Source organism: Cupressus sempervirens, chromosome 6, assembly GCF_028749045.1.
Source record: "Cupressus sempervirens isolate cs-2001-9-10 chromosome 6, ASM2874904v1, whole genome shotgun sequence".
NCBI classification, from domain to species: domain Eukaryota; kingdom Viridiplantae; phylum Streptophyta; class Pinopsida; order Cupressales; family Cupressaceae; genus Cupressus; species Cupressus sempervirens.
Window position 1 is genome coordinate 406,758,484 of NC_143123.1, and position 24,493 is coordinate 406,782,976.

A 24,493-nucleotide genomic window follows, 5' to 3' on the forward strand; every position below is an offset into this window, starting at 1 on the left:
AATAATAAATAATAATAATATTAAAATAGCATAATTAGATTAAGCTAATGAAGGGTGAAAAGGCATGAAATGAAATGTTGCAACTCCCTCAAACATGAGATATAAAAGGGGGAAGAAAACCTTATTTGAAAGGGGGAAACAAAGGAGGTGTGAAGCAAGGAAGAATTAATAGACGATAAAAAGGAAAATGAGAAGAAAATAAGTGAGTGTTTCCTTCGAAAAGCAAAAATTATGACAGGTTGTGACTCTTCAAAAGGGTGGTGATTGTGGAAGGTTGTTACCTTTGCAAAGGACAGTCAGGATAAAGAGGTATGACACTCCCCCACATTGGAATATATAAAAGGGAGAATGTTTCCTTTAAGAAGGACAACCAAGAGAGAGCAATTTGGGCAATAATATATCATTCTCTTAAGGCAACAATGAAAGTGGTAATGTATTCAAATGCAAATATTATTATATGTGCTAGCCAACCAGATTTGATAAGTTGTATTGTTTGATGAAGAGCTTCCTGTTGGAAGGTATACAGAGACACATTTTGAGACACATTTGAGCATCCATTCAATGCAATATCATTCTATTTAGGCGCAGACTTATAAAGCAGATCTAAGGTTATAAAAAAATCAGACTTTGTGGTATTAAGAAGGCTTGTGATCAAATCTGAAGGGTATGAAAAGACCTAAAAAGTGAATTGTAGCAGACCTATAAGTTAAATTGAGAGAAATCTAATAGGTTAGGTTTATAAAAGATTCAAGGCAGACTTAAGGCAATGTCTGGAAGGACTTATTTCAAGACGACCATAGAAGAGCAACAAACACCTATACAGCAGAGGCAATCAAACTTATGAATTGATTACCCCAAAAGATGGTTCTGGGCCTGGTTGGATGTTCCTGCCTCTTGTGGGCTAAGTGATAAATTGACCCCAAGAGATCGATCTGCTCCTGGTTGAGCATTTGTGCCTCTTGTGGAGTAATCAATTAGGCAATTAATACAGAGAAGGCAATCAAACCTATGAATTGATTACCCCAAGATGGATCTGGTCCTGGTTTGATTTTCCTGCCTCTTGTGGACTAAGTGATGAATTGACTATCCCAAGAGTTGGACCTACTCTTGGTTGCACGTTCATGCCTCTTACGGACTAAATGATGATTTGATTATCCCAAGAGAAGAATTGGATCCTGGTTGGACATTCCAGCCTCTTTTCGACCGAACGATGGATTGATTAACCCAAGAAATGGATCCGGTCTTGGCTAGACATTCATGCCTCTCATGGACCGAGTGAAGGAATCAATTACCTCAAGGAATGGATCTGGTCCCGATTGGACATTCCTACCTCTTTTGGGCCAGGTGATGAATTAATTACGCCAAGGGATGGATCTGATTTTGGTTGGAAGTTCTTGCCTCTTGTGGACCAAGTGATGAATTGATTACCGCAGGAGATGAACCTGGTTCTGGTTGGACGTTCCTGCCTCTTGTGAGCTAAGTCATGAACTGATTATCCCAAGAGATCGATCTGGTCCTAGTTGGACATTCCTACCTCTTGTGGGCTAAGTGGTCAATTGATTTCCCCGAGAGATGGATCCAATCCGAGCTGGATGTTTCTGCTTCTTGTGGGAAAAGTGATGAAGCTATTACCTCAAGCGATGGATCCGGTCTTGGTTGGATGTTCTTGCCTGTTGTGGGCTAAGTGATGAATTGGTTACCCCAAGTGATGGATCTAGTCCTGGTTGAATGTGATGGAGCCTGGATTTTCACAAAATTTAGAGTCTCCAATTGTGAAGAGATGTTGGAGATCGATGTCCCAGCTTCAGATCATAACAAGGATCACTCACCTCAAACAAGAGCTTGTTTACGGATTCTATGCAGATGTGAAATTTGCATGTGGCATTGACATATACGGAGAGTTAATATGTTGAAAAGACATAAAAAGTCATGAAGAGATGACAGCATGCATTCTCATGGCAGACTTTATGAGATATTGTGTGCTTCTAAATCTATTAGGTCTGATCTATCACAAAGGATATCTTGAAGTCTGATATTAATTATAAAAGACATGATGGTCTCAAGAAGATATGACGACTAATAATGAACACTTGACAAAGATGTCCTTGCAGTCCCAATGAGTAGTCGACTTCACCAATAACAATTACATAACATCATCTTTGTCTTGAGATGGTCATCAGTTATACAAAAGTGATATAATCCTCATGGAAAGACACACCAGGCAACACGAATTCAGAGATGAATGTGTTTAGAGACACAGCCATGAAAGAAAAGCCTTCAGCAGCAAAAGACACAATTAAACATTAGTGATAGTTTTGATGCCAGATATCAGTCAGGATCAGTCTCATGAGAGCAGAAGAAAGGAAGTATTAAATGTTATCTTTGGTCAAGATTATCATAGATGAGGAAGATCAGAAACTGAGCAAACCCTTATCACCAGAGTTGATATACCAGCCTCAGGAGAATGTTTGAAGGTTGCCTCTATCTGGAGTGGGCAAACTGTGGTGCCCAGGTTTCTGCCAAGATATAGCAGATAAAGATAAGGCATAGATAAAAGAAAAGAAAAAGCCACTAAGATTCAACTTGTCATTGTTCAGGCTTGTTAATAATCTGCAGCATGCACAAGAAAATGTTAACAATGTATCATACAGGCAATCCTGCCCTGCAGAATGAAGCATAGGTAGCAGTTAGAATGATCTCTTTATCATCCAATTCAAGGGATGGTAATTGTAGAAGGAAAAGTGATGGTGCAAATGATTTTCTGAACTGGGCTATTTGGCAATGAAAGTAATAAGAGCGCTGCCAATTGTATACAGATTCCATGCTCCAGTAACAGCACACAAAGTGACATATATCAAACACATGTCAGATTTGTGGCAAAAAAAGGAGTCTTCAGATATTATGAGTACAATAACACTAAAGTGCAACAGAGCATAATTATTATCTAAGACCAAACCTGATACAAGAAATGAACAAGCAAAGAGTTATAGCGATGAACAACATGAATACATTTCTATTATTGATAGCTAGTAAGCATGATAACCCATGTCATATATGAGGAGCGTCCAATAGAATGAAACACTGCAGTCCCAGTCAGAGTAACAAGACATTGATATGTGAGAGTATGGTCAAATCGATTGGTGGAGAAAAGATACGCCAAATGTAGACAGCAGCAAAGCACAAGTGCAATGAATAATTCGGTTTTCCATCCAATACAAAGGCGTTGTATGAACTGACAAGAAGGAATGAAACCCCTACATCAAAATCGGAAATCATCTTTTCATTCACAACAATTATATATAGCGGAAATCTCAGTTGAAGGAGCCCTCTCGTTGCTGTGAAATTCTTCCATGTGCTGTGAGATCTTAGTTTCTATGTCCTCCCGAACCGCCAAAGAAAAGGATTTGGAATTGTATTATTATTCATTAATTATCTAACAATGCTCTGTGTTATTGCAGATGAACGTGTGTGCGGCAGAACCATGGCAGAATCTCTGGATTTCTCAGTACAACAAAAATTATCAACAGGATAGCAGAAGAGGATGTTCGCAAGAGGCAAATAAAATAAATTGGTTCGTGGAATATGCGTCAGGAGTCATCATCACATTTTGACAAATTGGATAATCTTAGAGGAATCCCATGATAGGAAGATGCGCTCAATTTTATCATGGCGGACAGCTCTATATGATGGAAAGGGTCAAATGATGCAGCACCCGAATATTAAAAGCACCCATGATAGTTATTCTATGAAAAGTTGTTATACATTCTAAACCATCTGGTTGCAATAAGCATTCCGAGAACGCTAACAAATAGCTACCAGTTGAACTATCATTCGCAAAATATTAAAACATATGCATATGAACCCGATTAGTTATTTGTTATGAAGGGTCAAGTTGTTATAAGGAGAATTTAGTACCCTTTCATGGTTTATAAACATAGATGTAAAATCAAACAACAATTCATATTCATATTAAACTTTTACATATCTTATGCACTTTGATATATTGTATTCCTTCATTGGTAAAGGAATGAATTTTTGAACTAAGCTCGTGGATTCTGGATTACTGAACAAATTTATATGCGATTCCGGAATTGAAATGCATTGGATGGATCATCTGCAAAGAGTGTCCCTAGTGCAATTTTTATTTCCTGCATTATCTGTAAGCGTATCTATTTTATTTATTTGCATTAGAGTTTTAGATTATTATTAAGTTGTGTCCTTTATAAATATTTTTATTAATCTCTATAAATATTTTAAAATTTGGATAAGTGGACTGGGTCATTATTGCATTTTAAACTTGATAAACATGGCTATTGTGAAATATTTAATTGTTTCCATATTTATGTCTAGTTTGTCTCCATATCACAGGAGTTAAAGTGCATACTAGACTAGTTTAAAATTACGTTCATATAATTGATCCATCGCATCTGAATTGTTAAAATTGCTTATAGTTTAACTACATTGAACTTTATAAAGTTGTACATTTCAACTTATAATATTGACTCTAATTGCCCATTTAATTAAGCACTGGTCTTTATATTACTCTTGATTCATAATCCATATGCTGGCAATTGTTTCATTTCTTTCCTTTGAGGAATTAATATATTCATTTGTCGCATTAATCTATAATTATTCTTTATTTAAAACATTATGACATTTATACAATCATTCATTTATTATTCTTAATTCATAAGTTGCAAGTTTGAAGTTTTCTATAATCCTTGCCATTTGGGAAACTCTCAATACATTCGCATTCTAATCAATCTGTTATAAGTGTTTTGGATCTAAGTGTTTTGTCCAAGATTAGGTACACCTGCCTTGATTTTGCAGAGCCAGAAGTGCAGGGAACTCGGACCACACTGTTCAGTCCCGTCAAGTTGGCCATAACCGGTTGGATATCCCAGCATTGAGTTGGCAAGACTCGTAGGATTCCAATCTACAGTTTTGGGAACCAACAGAATGCTCTTGCCTTTTATTGGATGTAAGGCAAAAGGCCATGATGAATTTATACCCCAATTTGGGGACATTACAAAAGGAACTCCAATTAGATTACTTATATCATATGTTTGAGATAATGTTCCTAATCCTAGTAGGTGAAAAGGTATGTTTTGTTGATTATGTTGGAAATTTTAGGAAAAAGCTAGGGCATTGGTAAAGAGGACATTGCATAGGGGAACTAAATCTCTACTTTTCATTGGTTGGGGGTATTCAATAGTCATTTAAAAACCACAGTTTTGTGATGGTATTGGAACTTAGTTATACTAGTGCAAGTGGCCAACATGGGTTCCCTAAAAAATAAACTCAATACACTGCCATTGAACATTGGAGTAAAACAGAATATATTAGAAAGAAAACTTTGTGCAAAGGATGTGACACTGGCACATCCTTAGAATACAGTAACAAAGAGCTTCAATTGGCCATAAATAGAAGCATCTATTATCTCTCTCAACGTCCCGCACATATTATGTCATTGCAATATAAGGATGCAATGGAACCAACATTATATCCGATGTTACTATCCTACAATTTACTATCTGCAGAAACTGATTGCAAAGCACAACCAATGCTTGGAAAAATCATTGAAAACTATTTGCTTGGCTGCTAGGATGACAACTCCTAAGCCTTCCTATTCTCATACAATGTACAGAAAATAAGGAAGAATGCCAAGTGGGAAACAAACTACAGTGAGAAATGCTAGGGAAGAAGGATCTCTACCATATAGTCTACTCAAGTGCCTTTATGATCAGAGTTTTGGCTGATTGGTTTTACAGACCTAGGTAACAAAAACTAGTTACAACAAGCACTATAATGTTGTTAGTGTTAAACGTTCCAAACAAAAGAGCCTTGGCCATATTTCTGGATTGTAAGCATTCCGGCTAGTTGTGGATTGGGATTATAATTGGCTTCCCAAAACCTTTTGTTTGTGGTCACTAAAGATTAATTCTGTCTGGAAATCCTTGGTTTTGTAGGCAGTCTATGTTGATAAGTTGGTAAGTGATCCAATTTTGTGTTTGCTATATCCTTTGGAAGGTGAGATGTCAAGTTACTTTTGATGGTTACGAAAAGGAGTTTATTAACAATAAAAAATTTTATTTTTTAACAGGCAGGTAAACTCATTTTTTATCACTAAAATTAACTCAGGCACAATCAAATAAATCTCAATGCATGGGCAGGAAGAGCAATATCTATAATACCCTACACTGCATGTAATTTGTGCAATAAGATGACACCTTTGAATAATAACAAGTTTTCCCAAAATCAATAAGATCTCAAAGCAGAATTTATCCTCTTGGATACTACATAAAAAATCAATTTTATCAAAAAAATATGCTGGTGCAGGCAAAGGTAACTGGGGCTGCTCGGAGAGGGTGTAATGTTTTACTCATCTTCTAATGTTAACCGGGCTTCATTTTTCTTTGTTAATTTCTTGATTAGATTTATTTATATGCACTAGCTTATATATATATATATATATATATATATATGAATATGAAAGGTTCTCAATCCTTTCAACAAAATTATAATTTGACATAAAACTCTTATAAATATTTAAGCTTTGTGAAACACTTGTAAATATTATATATATAACGATGGTGACTCGAGTCTATATCCCAGACTTAATCGGGATCCTTCTTCAAATATGTTATAATACAAAGTAGGGGTCTTACCATTATAAATATGATTCCAAACGAAGGAAACGTGACCTTGCATAAAATCTGCTTAACTAACACATCGATCAAAGGTAACGTAATATAACTAATCACAATGATTATAATCTCCGATCAACGTGGGCATGATAAACATTGGAATGTGCACCAAAATCCTAAGCAAGAAGAACGTAAATATTATGGTGGGTCACATCAACTTTAACACAATGACAGACGTGACTAAGAAGATTACAAAATGCCTGACGCAAACATTGAACCGCGTGACTATAAAGCCCATATTACCATTGCATACGTGGCAGCACAAACACGTGCATCATGCTTGTTCACATGGAAATGTTAATATTAATATTAGATGGACATGAATGAAAGACCTTTGCTTTATAATTATAGTAGATATATAAATACTGACATACACAATAATATATATATATATATATATATATATATATATATATAATGTTTAATCAACAAATTGTTCTTATGTTTTATCTGACAAAAGCTATAGAACATTAACACTCCCTCTTAGCTAGGGAGGATAAACACAATAACAAAATATTACTTTAACGTAATATCAAAAATAATAATATTAAGGATATTTCATTTGATATCTCAAAATATTTCTATTACTTGATATTGCATTTGATACCAAAGTATTGGCCTTCCGGAATATCAACACATAATATTCGTCAAGTATTCAAATAAGGTTTGATATCACATCTGATATCAAGAGTATTGGCCCCCCCAGAATATCAAGCTTCAATATTCACCAAGTACTCAAAGATTTTGATATCACACCTCATATCAAGAGTATTGGTCACCCAGAATATCGATATTCAATATTCACCAAGTACATATCACACCTGATATTCGATATTCACCAAGTACTCAAAAGGTTTTGATATGACATTTGATATCAAGTGTATTGGTCTCCCAAAATACATGATATTCACCAATTACTCAAAAATATTTGATATCACATCTGATATCATGAGTATTGGTCTCCCAAAATATCAATGATATTCACCAAATACTCTGATTAATGGCCTCCCAGAATGTTGAGATGCAAGACATTCACCATATACTCAATTTGTTTTATCTCATTATAAAAGTTATTGTAAGATCATCACCTTACAATAACTTCTACAAATACAAGTGGCATCATTTGGAAGTCGTCACTTCATCATGATATACACTGGGGGTAGGCCCATCATAGTCACACACAAGGACGTTTTTAACTCCCTCTGAATATCAATCATCAAAGCTCCTCATTTAACTCCCTCTTCCTGCAATATCATTCTCAAAAAGGAAGATCAATGCACATAACTCTTATGATTTGAAAATACAAACAAATAAATGTGATTTTGCACTTAGATTTTTTATTTTATTTTTATCGGTAATGGTATAATATATTAGATAAAAGATAAAGCAGTTACATACAAGTCATTCAAATATCAGTGAAACATCATTAACAAAAAAGCCCCTAAAGGCTTGAGCACACAACCCGACTACCAATCCTACTTTCAATACAATCCACAGCCATACATATCCAAAAACCACCCACCCATTACAAGCCTTAGCTCCCTACCACTAACATATCAGCCAACTAAAAAACATAGCATTCGCCTGCACAAAAACTTTATACACCGTTAACTTTCCAGCATACCCTAGCCCATAACATTGCCAAGTGAAAACACCATCCCTGCGTCTCCAAAGCAGCACGCCAACCTTGAGGACTGCGCCTTTGATGTAAAAAGGTGGCCCATTCATTCACCGGCTAAACATCCCCGCCTTCCACCCTGTTAAGCTCCTCCCACAGCTTTCCCCATGCATCTTTTGCTGCCTTATATAAAGAAAGCATGTCTGCCTTCGCTCTCCACCGCAAAAAAAGAATGTAGCTGTAGCGTCTACCTTCATCCTCATCCTCAAAACACTCAGAAAGGTCTGAGCCAATGCCTGGTACAAACCACTCAAGAATGGAGTCTAACCCCCCCAGCATATCCTCAACAAACAAAGCTCTAGCCACATATCCAACCTCCTCTGTGGGATTGTTTAACTCCAATCCCCACGCTACCACCATTGCAATAACATCCAAGTTGGAGCGCCGCTTAACCGCCTGTTCCTGGAACTAAGTACCCACCACACCCAACACCGATTCTATCATTGCATCAGTCTTAATCTTCAAAAGGCCTTTCATTCCCTCCTTACTAACCGGCCCTTTAAAAGCCTTCATCTCCTTGTTCGAATCCAAAGCAAAGTAGGCCTCCATTACATACAATATCTCCCTATACTGCAAATAAACTAGAGCCCTAATTCAACCAACACCGCATTTCGTAAATGAGTTGCCCTGCATGCTAACCTATAAAAGCACCCACCTCACACACAAAATCTTCCAATCAAAATCAAAACTTATTAGCTGCCGCCACTTATAAGATACAACCACTGACAAGAACTTATAAAGCCAGTTTGGGTAATCTGAAGCCATCTCCTAGCCACTCATCACACACGCCCCTCTATCAACTCCCACAAAAATCCACCAACCAACAATAAATAACTGACACCAGTGATGAATCCCAACACTGCTGCCACCTCAAGAGTCCAGTTGTATCGTACGTAGATCATTAACTTCAACAGAATTAATTTGGGAAAAAGTTGTGGCCCAGTTCACCAACTTGTCCGCTTCCACGTTGCCCTCCTTGTACACGTGACTCACCTTAAAATCTATAAATGTATCCAATGACTCTCTAATCATTTGAATCATGTTCTGATAGAACCATGTTTGCATTGAGCCTCTGACAATGCCATCAACCGCCACTTTTGAATCCCCTTCCAAGTGAAGATGCGTAACGTCTAATTTTTTGGCTAATAAAACTGCCAACAATGCAGCCTCAATCTCGGCCGCATTATTGGTGCCATCCACCAACCTTTTAGCCACAAACCCAATGATTTCCCCTTTATCATTTCTAGCCACTGCCCTTGCACCCGATACTCCTTTATTCCCTTTTGACGCGCCATCAAAGTTGATTTTAATCCATTCCTTTTTTGGCAGGCACCACCTGATTTCTTTCCTATCAATTTTCAGCTTCCCTTCAAAATCTCCATCATTTGCCCATTTGATTCTAATCCTTGTCCAAAAATTTTGCACTTTGCTATCCCAGTAATTGAAACATTTCTTAGGTTGCTGAAGTACTCCATTGGCATTCATACATTCTTCAATAGCACGGTGAATTCTATCCCAAACTCCATCCACACTTTCCGCTTTATCCTGAAAAATACGCTGATTCCTCTCCTTTCATATTTCCCATATAACTAAAGTTGGACTTACAACCCAAATATTTGAGTACAAGGATTTTTTAAAATCCACTAGCCAACATTGAAAGATGTCTTTTAACCGAATCCGATAGAGGAGCAGTCCAACATAAATGCGTCTTCAACCGCATCCAACACTGTTGAGCGAAGTCACAATGGACTAAAAGGTGATTCGTAGACTCCGTTGTCTTCATATAGAGGGACGGGCCCACAAACCCATACTTATACCTTCTATCATCTGTAAGAATCCTGCCTTGCAAAGCAAGCCAAGCAAATGCTCCTGCCTTGGGCATGCATAATTTATTCCAATACAACTTATGTGGCCACCCCTCAGGAGTTGTCACATTTCCACTGAGCTGATATCCCAACTTAGCAGAATAGCATCCACTCTTGGATGCACACCAAATCCTATCCTCCTTATTGCTCAAAATAATCTGTCTATCCTTAAAAATGCCTTCTAGCCTTGATTTATGCTCATCTGACAGCTGCAAATTAGAAAAGTCCCTCCAAACCCAACATGGGCCCAACTCTATATGTTTTTCCTCCACATAACAGTCCATTGTGGTACCCCAAGCAGACTCCAATATAGGAATAAGATTCTCCATACCTTCCGACTTAGCCAATTTGCCCATCCCGTTCCAGGAATCATGCCAGAAGGAGGCTTTTTCCCCCATTTCCAATGCGCCAAGAGATATGTTCAATTATAATAGGCCTACATTCCAACATAAAATTCCAAACAACTGAACCTTTCGAAAGATTCCTCACTGTCAAAATCCACAATGGATCCCTTGAATCTAAATATTTAGCTTGTAGTATTTAAACCCATAATTGATCTGAATGCTCATACATCTCCTATATCAACTTGGCTCCCAAAGCCTTATTGACAACTTGCCACCTCCTAAGGCCCACTCCCCCCTGTTTCTTCGACTTGCACAAGGATTCCCATGCTACCAGCAGAATTTTTTCTTCGACTTGCACAAGGATTCCCATTCCACAAGAATTTTCTCATCCTCTGTTCAATATACCTTAATACCTCCACTGGTATCTTCAAACAGCTCATAGAGAAGGTTGGAATCGGTGAAATAACTATTTGAAGGAGCAAGATTCTTCCCTCAAAAGACAACCACCTCCCTTTCCAAGCATCCAAACACTTGATGCAACTATCAATTAGTTCTTTCCATAGATTAGCATTATTCCTGCCTTGAAACAGAGGTATACCTAAGTACTTATTAGGTAGCAATCCCTGCCTTACCCCCAAAATTCGGCATATCTTGGCCTGAATCTTACTTGCAGCATTAAAAAAGAAAATTTTTTATTTTCTCCAGTGAATACACTGCCCAAACACTTTACCATATTCCTCTAGCACATTTTTAATACATTGAGCCTCCCTAATACTAGCTTCTCCCATAAGAAAGTTTTCATCCACAAATTGTAAGTGTGTTACCAGATCAACACCTCTAGCAACCTGTAGTCCATTCCACCTTCCATCCTTCCTTGCTTTAGAAATTGCTCTACCCAGTACTTCTACTAGAATAATAAAAAGAAAGGGAGATAAGGGGTCACCTTGACGTATACCCCTTTCCATATCAAAAAAACCTTGGGTGCTGCCATTCACTAAAACCGAAATACGGGGAGAATCGATGCAAGAAAGAATCCACTTACACCAGCAATAACTAAAACCAAACTTATCAAAACTTTCATCAAAAACAGCCTATTCACATTGTCATAAGCCTTACGAATATCCATTTTTATTATCATACCTGCATCCTTATTCATTCTCAACGAATGTATGGCTTCATGGGCTATAATGACACCTTCAAAGATAGACTTTCCAAGAGCAAAACAACTCTGTTCTAAGGATATGATTGTAGGTGAAACCGACTTAAGCCTATTTGCAATTACCTTCGAAATCACCTTGTATACAGTATTACACAAGGAAATAGGCCTAAAATCACTGAAAGTCTACTTATCCCCCTTTTTGGGTATGAGTGCAATAAAAGTATTATTTAGGTCTTTAAACACAAATTTCTTCCTTCTAGATTCCTCCACCGCCTCCCAGAGCTCCTGCCCAACAAAATCCCATGCTTTCTAAAAGAAGAGAGCCAGGAACCCATCTGGGCCAAGCGACTTATCCCTTCCCAAACTAAAAAGAGCAAATTTCACTTCCTCCAAGGAGACTGAGCTAGTTAACATGTTATTCCAGGAATCTGAAATCAGCTTAGGAACACCATCTAGCAATCCTAGACAATCCTCCTCTGAGGCATTATTATGTGGAGTTCCTATTAGATTCTTAAAAAACCTAACTGCTTCCCCATTTATTTGAGCTTGATCCTTGAGTGTAACCCACATTCTTAATAGAGAAAATCTTATTGACTGTTCTCCTTTCCTTAACTGAATTATGAAAATATTTAGCATTACGATCACCCTCTTTGAGCCATAATTCTCGAGACTTCTGTCGCCAAAAAATTTCCTCCTTATGTAAAACTGCCTCATATTCTTTCTTCAACTGCAATTCTTTCTGATATAAAACCTCATCCAAACCCCCTACCATCACCACCTTATTCACTTCCATTAGTTGTTTCTTCAGCTTAAACTTCTCATCAAAACTATTTTTGAACACTAGCCTGTTCCATACCTTCAACTATTCCTTCACATGCTACAATTTCTTGAAAAACTTAAAAGCAAAAGATCCCTTACGTTTAGGAGTCATATTCCACCATCCTTTAACCAAGTCAAAAAAACCTTCTTCCCGCATCCACATCTTTTCAAATCTAAAAGGAGCACGCTTCGAAGTTGAATCATTCCTAACATTTAGACAAATAGGAAAGTGATCAAAACCTGTAAGGGGCAAGATATCATCTTGGCACAACCATTTCGTGTTGCTCCAATCCCCATCCAACAAAGAACAATTAATCTTCTCTGCAATATTAGTGAAACCTTTCCTCTGATTAGTCCATATGAAATCTCCATTCGAAAAAGGTACATCCTGTAGATTATTTCTTAAAACGAAGTTAGCAAACTCCTAATGGCCTCTATTCAATTTAACCAACCCCCCAAGTTTCTCACTTGGAGATAAAATTGCATTGAAATCTCCACCAAGGACCACCAGCCTATCTTTCCACTGTATCAATTTATCTATCAAAAGAGACCACAACTGTGATTTCATGGTCTGTTGACACAACCCATATATATTAAAAGCCATAAAACTCAAATGAAGTTGAAAAGAAGAGATATTCAATAATTGCCAACAAGAGCCAGATTCAATCAGAGAGACACTAACTGAAGCCTCTTTCCAAAAAACCCCCCAAGCCTCCAAACGCACCATCAACAAACATTGCCAAGAAGAGAATTTCTTAGAGAGAAAAACACTACCTTCACCACTTAACTTCGTTTCTTGTAAAAAACCACATCAGCATTTGCTTGATCAACCACACGTTTGATCAAGCGCAATTTGTCAAGGGCATTGCAGCCCCTGACATTCCACGAAAGGAGCTTCATGGCTTCCGAGAAGAGGTATATCCCCTTCCGATCTCAACAATTTGCCCTGGTCTGTTGTATGACCAGCCATGGCGAGTTTGACTCTCACCGATTTAGGGCCCCTTTTTTTCTTCTCAGAGACCTTCAGTTTACTGATAACTGATGGTGTCATACTTATTGACCGCTCCTCTTCCATAACCAACGAATCCATAACCCCACACTCATCAACTCCAATATCCTCATCATCAAAAAACTCCGATTTAGAAGCCAAAGTATCTCTTCTTCATGCCTTCTCACTATCCAAAAAAGAATCCAGAGTTCTAATCGAAGAAATTTGGATATCTTTGAAAGTTTCCTCCACCCAGTCCTTGCCTCCCGGAGATAAAGTCTCCCCCACCACCTGATTGACACACTCCTCCTGTGGTTTCAGCTCTCTCAACCATATCTTGTAATTTTCCTTCCCCCATATACTTGTCGCAAGTATCTAGGGCATACAAAGTCTGACCCTGAGGAGTGGAAACATGCCCAATCCCTTGGATATTACACAATTGAGAGAAGGGGGTTTCGGTCACCACTTGTGCTGACTGGGCAACATTCCCGCAAAACTCATCTTCATGCAAACCGAACTACCATCACTAGGATCATTCTCCAATTCATTGATCGGATCTGCCAGAGTTTGCTCTCTGCAAATTATTTCCTCTTCAAAGGAAATGGACCATGGGGGAATGATTTCTCTCTGTTTCTCAAAAAGCTTCATCAGATCCAGGCAATAATTCTCCACCTGTCCTTTCCCTTTACCAATATCCTCCTAGAGCGTAACATGGTTAGCATAATCAGCATCCACACCGACTACAAATTCCCCTTCTAGAGTACGAATAGCAATGCGATCCGGAACCGAGTAACAATCTTGCATTTTACCCAAGATTCAAGAATACTACTACAGGCGATTCTTACCTAACGATTCTTAAGATTTAATAAAAACTCGTAAACTATCTCCAATCATCTTCAGGGTTTCCTCATCCTTATACTCCCAAGGTAGGTTTTTTAAATTAACCCAGATCAAGACCTCTTTCACTTTTTCAGTTTCCGGATTGAAGTTTGGCCTCCAATCACATACATAACCTTTCCCATCCAACATATACAGGCCAACATTTAAAATGCTCCTCTTATCATCCGGTGTCGGGCAAATGGCCAAAAAAAATTCATTAGCTAAGGGTTTGAGCACAATATTCTCTCCCCAATTTGCATTCAACCACTCCTGAATCTTCCTTATAGAGGGCCAAGGTCCTAGCCATTTTAGAAAAAGAGCACTACATTGCAAATGTTTTACAGATTCACTCCAGGAAGGATTTTGCATTGGGAGAGTGGAAACCCTACAAATGTTTTGGTTATAGGCTTCAGATAACATACCCGCTGCCGCCATGTTCTCCTGGTGAGCTTGTTTTGGTCGCCAAAACTTTCGCTCGGTCTTCTTAAAATCGAAGGGTTGAGGGATCGATAGATTGCCATTAGATCGCAGAAAAGCCCCATTCCCCTTCCTCCCAAGCCTCTAAGAACTAGGACCATCCAGATCCAAGTGTTTACCATTCCATCGTGGAGGAACTCTGTCATTAATTTGTGGTGCTCAGGGAATATTAAAGGATCGTCTTGAGACCCCGTTGCCCTTCCTTCCAAACCCTCCACCAACAAAACTAGTCTGCTCTTGCTCCCGCAACTAGTAAGACAATTTCCCTCTCCTTCTGCCATCCCTACGAAGCCAAGGCACCATGAAACTGTCATTACCAACGCCTGATTTCCATCGCAACGGCCTCCATTCCCGCTTGTACACCATTATGTTTTTTTTTTTTCAAATCTTAGATTTATTAATATATTACAATAATTTGAATTCTGAGACTCTATCTCAGAAATTATACTTGAGCTAAGCATTCCACATTTATTTTCACTTTGATGAATATAATAAAGAACTCCTTAATCCAATATTTCATGCATGTTATGAAATTCTAAAGTTCTTAAAGAATGGACATTTCTCTGGATCTATATCAGAATTACTGACTTTGGCGAAGGTTACTTGATGTTTCAATCTATCAGAACATTGGAATACTAAGTGACCATAGTTGTCACATCAAAAGTATTGCATTTTAGAGTAATCTACGTGTCTTCTTTTCCTTTTGAATTTGGGTTTCTTCCTTTTATCGGCTTGGGTTGTGAGAGCTTGAACATCACCTCCAGTAGAAGTATCTCCTTGAGATATTACATGCACTCTTGTATGCAAACAACCTTTAATAAAACAAGTTTAGGAAGCTTGGATCGAGCACATACCCCTTGTCTAAAGGTTATCCATGATGGTCTACCCCTTTAGAGCTATCATGGATAATTCTTTCTCATCGTGGATGTGACCATTTTAGAGAGTTGGTTCCTTAGTTTTGTTATCCTTATGAAAAATGAAGAAATGGATTCTCCTTTGTTCATTTTAATATTGGAGAGATTGTCTTTCAGAGTTGGAATTCTCGTGGTATTGTTTATCTCAAACATTTCTTCAAGTGCTTCAAGCATTTCATGTGTTGTATCTAATTTTGAAATAATGGGAAGTAGATGATCCTTAACATCGTCCACAATTAATTCCATGGCTCTAGTGTTATCTTTTTCCTATTTGTTCAATTCTTCACTCCCCTTTGGCAGTTGGTCTGATTTTTCAAAGAATTGATATAGGTCGTTCTCTTTTAAGGTTAACTTCACTTGTACTTTCCACCTTGTATAATTTGAGTCACCGTCAAGTCTATCCTCTACCTTTATACCACTCACCATTTTGATAGATAAGGAAATCGAGAGTATTTAGTGCACTGAATAAATAAATCTAATCAGGATTGTCTCCTAGACCTGCTCTGATACCATGTTAATTTCTTGATTAGATTAATTTATATTCACTAGTTTATATATATATGAAAGATTCTCAGTCCTTTCAACAAAATCATAATTTGATTTTGTTAACTCTTATAAATATTTAAGCTATGTGAAATACTTGTAAATATATATATATATACACACACACACACAATGGTGAAGTCTATATCCCAAACTTAATCGGGATCCTTCTTCAAATATGTTATAATACAAAGTGGGGGTCTTACATTATAAATATGATTCCAAACGAAGGGTACGTGACCCTACATAAAAACTGCTCAACCGACAAAACGATAAAAGGTAATGTAATGGAACAAATCACAATGATTATAATCTCCAATCAACGTGGGCATTATAAACATTGGAATGTGCACCGAAATCCTAAGCAAGAAGAACGTAAATATTATGGTGGGTCACGTCGGGTTTAACACAATGACCGACGTGACTAAGGAGATTACAAAATGTCTGACTCAGACATGGCACAAGCACGTGCATCATGCTTGGTCACATGGAAATATTAATATTAATATTAATACTAGATGGACATGAATGAAAGACCTTTGATTTATAATTATAGTACATATATAAATATTGACATACACAATTATACAATTATATATATAAACGAATTGCTCTTATGTTTTATCCGACAGAAGCTATAAAACATTAACATTCTTAGGTTCTAAAACTAGGATTTAAGCAAAAGCTGTCTCTACAGTAAAGTTCAAAATGAATGTTGAGTATCAGTTTAAAAATTTCATGGTTGAAAGGGAATCTCTTGTCAAGAACAATGGCTTGAAGAACCAATTAAATTATTGAAGATTGAACAGCATCTTAGCTGAAGCCCAGGTCTTGAGCAAGATTTAGAGTAGCTAGTTTCAGTCATTTCTATTAGGAATGCAACATGGTTCCTGATACATTGGCTAATTTGTGGATACACCAATCTCCCTTTGCAGCCAAGTTTAACGATGATCCAAGTGAATGGAATTTCATGTATGTATCAGGATAAAAATTGTTTGTGGCAAAAAAATCATATTTTATTATTTTCCAACGTTTGCTCACCTCCAGGATTCGAGCATTACCAGATTAAATATGCTTTGCAATAGATTACAGATTGGAATAAATGCCTTGATTTTCTCAAGTCTTCCACACATGATATCTTGTGCACAAACCTCTCTTCACTTGTGTGCCTGTTCACATTAAATCTCAACTCCTTTCCCTTTTTTCAAAGCATTCTCGATTGTCTCTTTTCATAGGTAATTTTTGTGGTGACTTTGTTTTGTTTTTTGTGCATGTTCTGTTGGTTGCTCATGTCACGACAAAGAAAGTGTTTTCATCAAGGGGTTTTAATAATAGCAGCTCAATCTCTACCACCACTGAAGGAAGATTCTTAGATTTATAAATATTTAAGAATCATGACCTTGAATTTTGTGAAGAGGTGCTGGGGAAGATGGGATTAATTAATAGATTGCTAGTTTCACAAGGAGGCCTGTAGCTGAGGATTTCATCCAAATATTGCAGGCCTTGGTGCCTTATTTGATGGCTAGCAAATGGATTCTCAGCATTTCTCCAAAATAGTGATCTCAATTTGTTGGGAGACAATCTTAAGGATGATGTCCTTGGCTCAGTCTATTATGACAACTTGCCTGCAGCGGGATATGAAGCAGTTGCATGTTTTAACAAAGGCCCTCTTGAATAAGGATACAGATTTGGAATTGTAAAGTCAAAACTTAGCATTATGTTTGGATTAATTGTACATTATGGTGATGAGATAGAAAGTCTGGGAAATTGTTGTACCTACCACCTTCCCACTATTTCAAAAAGTGGATGTCAAGAAATGTCTGTCGCTTTTCTTGGAACCAGGTCTCTTGGGCATTCTTAAGGATGATGTGGCTCTAGGACACTTTACCTCAGCTGATCCATGGGGCAGGTGGGACAACCAGGGTGGCGGGAATTGTTGGTTAGTTTGTGAAACTATTTTGCATTTTTTGTTAATTCGGTTTCTAGCAAACCAGATGGTTTGCTTATTTATGCTTTTAAACATCTCATACTCTTCTGGTTTCTTCAGTCGTTACTGTGTATTTTTTCCTTCCTAGGAGAGAGTGCATACAGAACCCTTATTTAACTTATCACAAGGAAACTAATTAGAAATATAATGTGTAAAACAAAGCCATTCTTTAAACAAAATCACTCCTCAAAGATTGTGAATGTATTTTCAACTTTTGTTAGTTTCTACCAAACCCTATAGTTTGTTTACGTAACCTGTAATATATCTCAATCTCTTCCAGTTTATTCGGTCATTACTCTGTGTAATAATTAATTTGTTTACGTAACCTGTTATATATCTCAATATCTTCCAGTTTATTTGGTCATTACTCTCTATTTTCTCACCTGGGAGAGAGCCCCTATAGAACCCTCATTTAATTTATCACAAAAAACCAAACAAAACGATTAAATGTCTAAGAAAGGCATTCTTTAAACATGATCATTCATAAAAAGCCTTATACAGCAAGATCAACCATTCATAGTTTATGAAATTATGTTTTTAAGTTCTCTTTCTAGCAAACCAGATGTTTTGTTTATGCAACCTTTTAAATATCTTGGACTTTTTCAGTTTACTCAATTGCTCTTATATGTAGTTTTTCTTTCCTGGGAAAAAGTCCCTGTAGAACCCAATGGTCAAACCCAAGCTGAATTTGGTCTTAAAACAATTTTTTTGGCTTTTTTAGAGTGTTTTTGCCTGATTTGGTCTACTTAATGGTTGAACCCTATAAGTGACTGCTAATATCAGTCATTTGTACATTTGTGAATGACAAATAAAATTTGCTTATATTGGAAATCCAAATTTGGTAATAGGTGAACTCCAAGTTGACGATTATAGAAGAATTTCTTTTAGAAAGCTACGATATAGAGCTTGAAACTTAACTTTTAATCTGGCTTGGTTAGAAATCCTCTAACAAATACAAAATAAAAATTCAGATAACTAATCTTCTAATGGTCCCTTTCATTCTCAAACTGTACCCTTGATCTGGAAATATGTTCCATGCATGTGACCAAGCAAAGTGTATCATGTTGTATGTATGGCTAAATGATGCAATTAATATCCTATTGAACTGAAACATAGATATGACAATACATTTTGCTATGTTGCTTTACTATTAGCGTAGTGGTATATGGACGGACTTATTGTTGCATTATGCACGCACACACACAAACACACACATATTTATTTATTTATTTATTTGTACAGACGAATCCAAAACAAACCCGAACCCACCCCAAAAAAAAATTGAACGATTATCAAACTTGAACTCGACTCTAAACCTGATTACGCATACCCAAGGGAAAAAATTGTTGGACCCATGTACCCAATTTTGTATCATGTACCCGAGATGGCAACTTGTGGTAGTCATTTTCTCCTTTTTCCTATCATTTTCCACCCATTATTTTTACTATGGCTCTATTTTTCCAACTACTTTATTCTTACTATCTACTTTATTAAACTATAGTACATATATATACTTTTAGCTTAACTTTAAATCGGATTATGTTTATATTTTTGTCCCATGCCACAATGGATTTTGCTAAGGTTAGTTTGTGGGATTATTATTTTGTTTTTAAGTCAACTAAAACCCTCTAGTACTATAGCCTTGCAGAATAATGATTATAGGATCTTCCCTTTGTGATTGTGATTGGCCTTTTCCCATTCTTATGCTTTATCTTGAGTTTTAGCGGCTTCATTAATATTTTAGTTTTCATATTTCCACATTAGTATTTTCTAATTTGTAACCAAAAGACAAAGTACTTGGGTGATAATTTAAAATTGTTTTCCTTAGTTTGCAGTATGCTATAATGTTTTGTATTGTTTTGCAAAGATCTAAAGGCTCTTATGTGTATAAATAATGTCGTCTAGAACCCATGGGCTTTCTAGAATATTAACTCTTGTTATCCTTACATCCTATTTGACCAGGTTCAGAATTCAGCAAACCTAAAAAATAAATAAAAAATTTGTATAAATTCGGCTCAAATCCGTCTTACGTCGCAGGTCATTGTTTGTACTATAGATCGTAGGTTGTCGTGTTTGTGCAGGTCGCAGGTGAGTGCGGGTTGCAGTTCGTGGTCGTGTTCCTGGGTTACAAATCTCAAGTCGTGGTCATGGTCGTGGGTTGCAAGTTGCAGTTCGTGGTCGCAGGTGAGTGCAAGTCACAGGTTGTGGTCATTCTTGCAACAAACGAAATCTATGAACTTGGCTTCTTTCGTTCTTCTCCATCGACAATGGCATCTAGCATTCACGTCCATTCCTCTCCCTCGACAATTTGGGCAAAATTATATAATTTTTCAATGTTCAAAGATTATTTAATTTTAGGTTTTGGTTCATAGTTTTAAATTTTTATTATAGTATGTTTAATGATTTACTTAATAATTATAATTTTTTATTATCAAATGTTTTGTTATTGTTATTAGTATTTCTATTATTAATTTTATATTATATAATCATAAATATCATATATTTATAATTAAATATGTCAATGCTTATATTATTTTATCAATTATTAAAATATATAATAATAAAAACTAGTATATATTTTTTTTTTTTTAAAATTACTTCAGGCGAATTTAATGTGGAATTTTTTTGGATTTTTTTGACTTGTCGAACTTCATCCGAATTTCATAGTCGTCGAACTCAAACCTTGTGACTTAGCCTACATCCAAGCCTCCAAAATTCATAGCTATACATGATTTCTTGGTCACTCTCAAGTTCAATTTCTTCAATACTATTGGGATTGTATTCTTCTTCTACATCCACAAGTTTGGATATGGAGTAAAGGTTTCTTAGATCTTCTCCTTTATCCTATGCTACTTCTTCCATATATATTCTATCTTCCAATTGCCCAAACGAAATGAAATCTATTCAGTTATCATCTACAAATGAGATTTCTTCTTTTAGGAAATCTACAATATCATTTGCATGCTCTAAAGGTATTGAATGATGTGTTCATCTATACTACTTCAAAATCCACAATTTGCTTTATTCCTTTAATGTTAACATTGAACAATCTACTATGTGCCCAATGTTTACGTATCAAAACCATAAGCTAAAAAAATTATGTTTATAGGAGTTTTTACAGTTTAGGCCTTCCTAGTTTCTCATGTGTAGTACCTAGTTTAATGTTCAAGTCCACATCCAACTTCATCATTACATGCTTAACTTTGTAATAGTTAAGATGCAAATTGATGAGAAAAGAGCCATTCTTCCAGTTTTGGTCCTTGAATAGTTGATTAACTTATTTTTGCTTTTGTTTATTCGAGTATTTTCAAAACTATTTCAACTAATAAGCCATTTTGTTGTGCTAAGGAGGCCTAATCCTTCAAGATCCTTACCTCTTCTTTAGTAAAACAACCTGTATTTTCTTCTTGTTATTGCATGATATTTTTTTTAGCTTTCTCATGCTAAATTATAGTAGATTACTACCAATCTTCTTTCATACTAGAGTCCACATATTCCTCTTCCGTCTCCTTGTGTTTATTCTTTTAGTGTTAATTGCTTGCCTTGTGAGGACTATAGCCTTCTTCTTGGGTCTTGAATCATTTTCCTTCTTTATTCCACCACTTATTCCTATCCAAAATACTTTAATAGACGTACCAAAGGACCAAACGTCCATCCTTTGGTAGTGTCTTACTCCCCGTGGTGGCATTTTCTGGAATGCTCTAGCTCCCATTTGTGAATTGTCACTCCTTCAAGGTGTTTCTAAATTTAGAGATAATTGTTTGACATGTTCGCATTTGAATAAATTGTGAATTTCATCTAAACAAAAGGGGCATTGATTTTTTATTCTAAGCCCCACATTCAAATTCAGATTGACCAACCTTTCCACAACTAGAGCATGCAACATCATTCCTCCTCTTGTTATTTTTTCCTAAACCTCTACCTCTTCTATAATTGGCTTGTCAATTGCCTTCAACATTGCGTTGTTGGGAGTTATTTTGCATAGCACAAGAATTTTTATTTTCTCTCCAAGGGGGTATCAATAACCTCTATCATTGTTGTCATCTGCAACAATTATGACTACGACACCCTTGGTGATAGTGATTTCCTCAATGTTAAACCAAGTTCCTAGGATGGGTACAGAAGAGGACATGGGAACGAGATTCTAAGATAGCAAATTTTTTTGCCAATTTTGGGGAAGGTTAGGGGACATCTATACAACAATAGGAAAATTTAAAATATATAGAGAAATTTAAAATTTTCATATGAAAACATGGATAAAGCATGCACTTATACATAACAGAACCTCAAAATATAAGAATTAGCAGAACTCATATGCCAAGTTTGTGTTACTTTGAGAGTCAACGTCAAATTTGTTCTAAAAGTCAAAGTCAAAGTCTCGTAGACGTCCCCAAGTCCCCAAAACATTTTCAGGACAGGGACAGCTGAAAATTACCAAGGGCAGTAACGCTGGATTTCCTCCATTCCAAATTAGAAGCTAGTAGTCCAAACAATCCTCTGTTACTGGGCATCTCATTCTTTACAAATAGTATAGTATGTTGAATTAGCCTTTATGTTTTTGAATTCTATGTATGGTGACAATAGTCCTTTCTACTTGTGCCATAGGATAATTGTTCCAGACACGACCCTCTCAAGAGCTACATGTACATCAAATCTCCTTTGCCTTCTTCAGTTCTCCTTTTGCAATGGTTTCACTTTGAATGGCTAATTTATGAGTGTTTATAAGTAGAGGTCCTTAAGAGCTTCTTTGGTTTCATGCTTTTCAGATTTTCTCCACATTTGTGCTTCAATCTAGTAAACCATTGTGATGACGTATGTATAAGAGTCAAATATTCTCCCATCCAAAGTGACTCTAATCTCTTTTTGTAATCCAGATGTAAAACATTCAAACTCTTGTCTTTTTGACAGTAGTTCTTCTTATTAGAATAATATTTATGTTTATTTTTAATGCTCTCTATTGTATCTTATTGTATCTCTATAAATATTAGAATGTTTCTAATATTTAGGTGTAGTCTAGAATAGAATGTTTCTATTCTATTCAACTCTCCTCTTTATATATATAGATCATTTGATCTTTGATTAATATGTCTAGTATTCTGCCATTTATGTTTGTAACATGGTATCAAAGCCATTATAAGGAATTTTTCAAAAACTCTTATAATTTCATGATTTAAATTTTCGAAATTCTTTGCGTCTATTTTCTTTCGAAATTTTTTGAAAATTTGTGCATAGTCTTTTCTGAGTGCAGTTTATGGTGTCTTTCTTGCACAAATAGTGTCATTTTTTACTTCACAATCCAAAAACGACTTCATTGGTGGAAGCCAACAGCATTTTGTTTAACAAATCCGCCAATTATCAAGAAATCTGAATTTTTTTTCAAGCTTTTTTCAGCCAGGGCCCTTTTTTTTGAAACCCTAATTTTTGGGCTCGAAAATTTTTCCTGATTACAAACTCGTGGTGGGTTTTTTGAGATCTCAAATGGGTTGTCGTCAGATTTTTCTGGGTGCCTCAATTTTCAAGCCAATGGATCCAGATTCCATTAGCATATTATTTTTGGGTTTTCCGAGCTCTCTTCTAGGTGCTTCTCTAAATTTTCTAGGTCTTTCATTTTCTCACCTCGAAGTTTGTGCCATTTGAGATATTCACATATTATGAGCATCTGTATCAGCAGCATCAAAAGTCAAACTCAATTAAAAAGCAAGCCAATGCTGCTCAACACTCAGAGCAGAAAGAATCTATCTACCATGCCTTTATGACCAGCATACCGACAAATCATGTGAAATCTTTTGCCTGGTACATAGATTTCGGTGCCTCCTAACATTTCACTCACAAGTGTGATTGGTTTGTTGAATTCATTCCTTATTCTAACTCAGTAATCTTTGGAGGCGGTGAGGAATACAATATTGTCAGCAAGGGCCATGTTTAGATTCAGTCCGGAGGAAGAAGACTCATGTTCCTCAGTGTATGTTATGTTCTTCGCATGAAACATAATCTTCTATCTATTAGTCAGATTATGGAGCACTCCCCTCAGTTGGATGTCGTTTTCAGTGGAAATAAGTGTTCGACTATTGGTCATGTTTCTCGCACTACACTTGTTGTCGATCTTGAGGATCATGGTGTTTATAGGCTTGTA

General features: G+C 36.5%; 1 protein-coding gene across 1 annotated transcript in view; it reads right to left on the bottom strand.

Moving 5' to 3' along the window:
• The window catches only part of CARA (carbamoyl phosphate synthetase A), a 99,888-nt gene that overhangs the window by 67,664 nt on the left and 7,731 nt on the right, over nt 1–24,493 (bottom strand). The gene's annotated exons all lie outside the window — the stretch shown is intronic.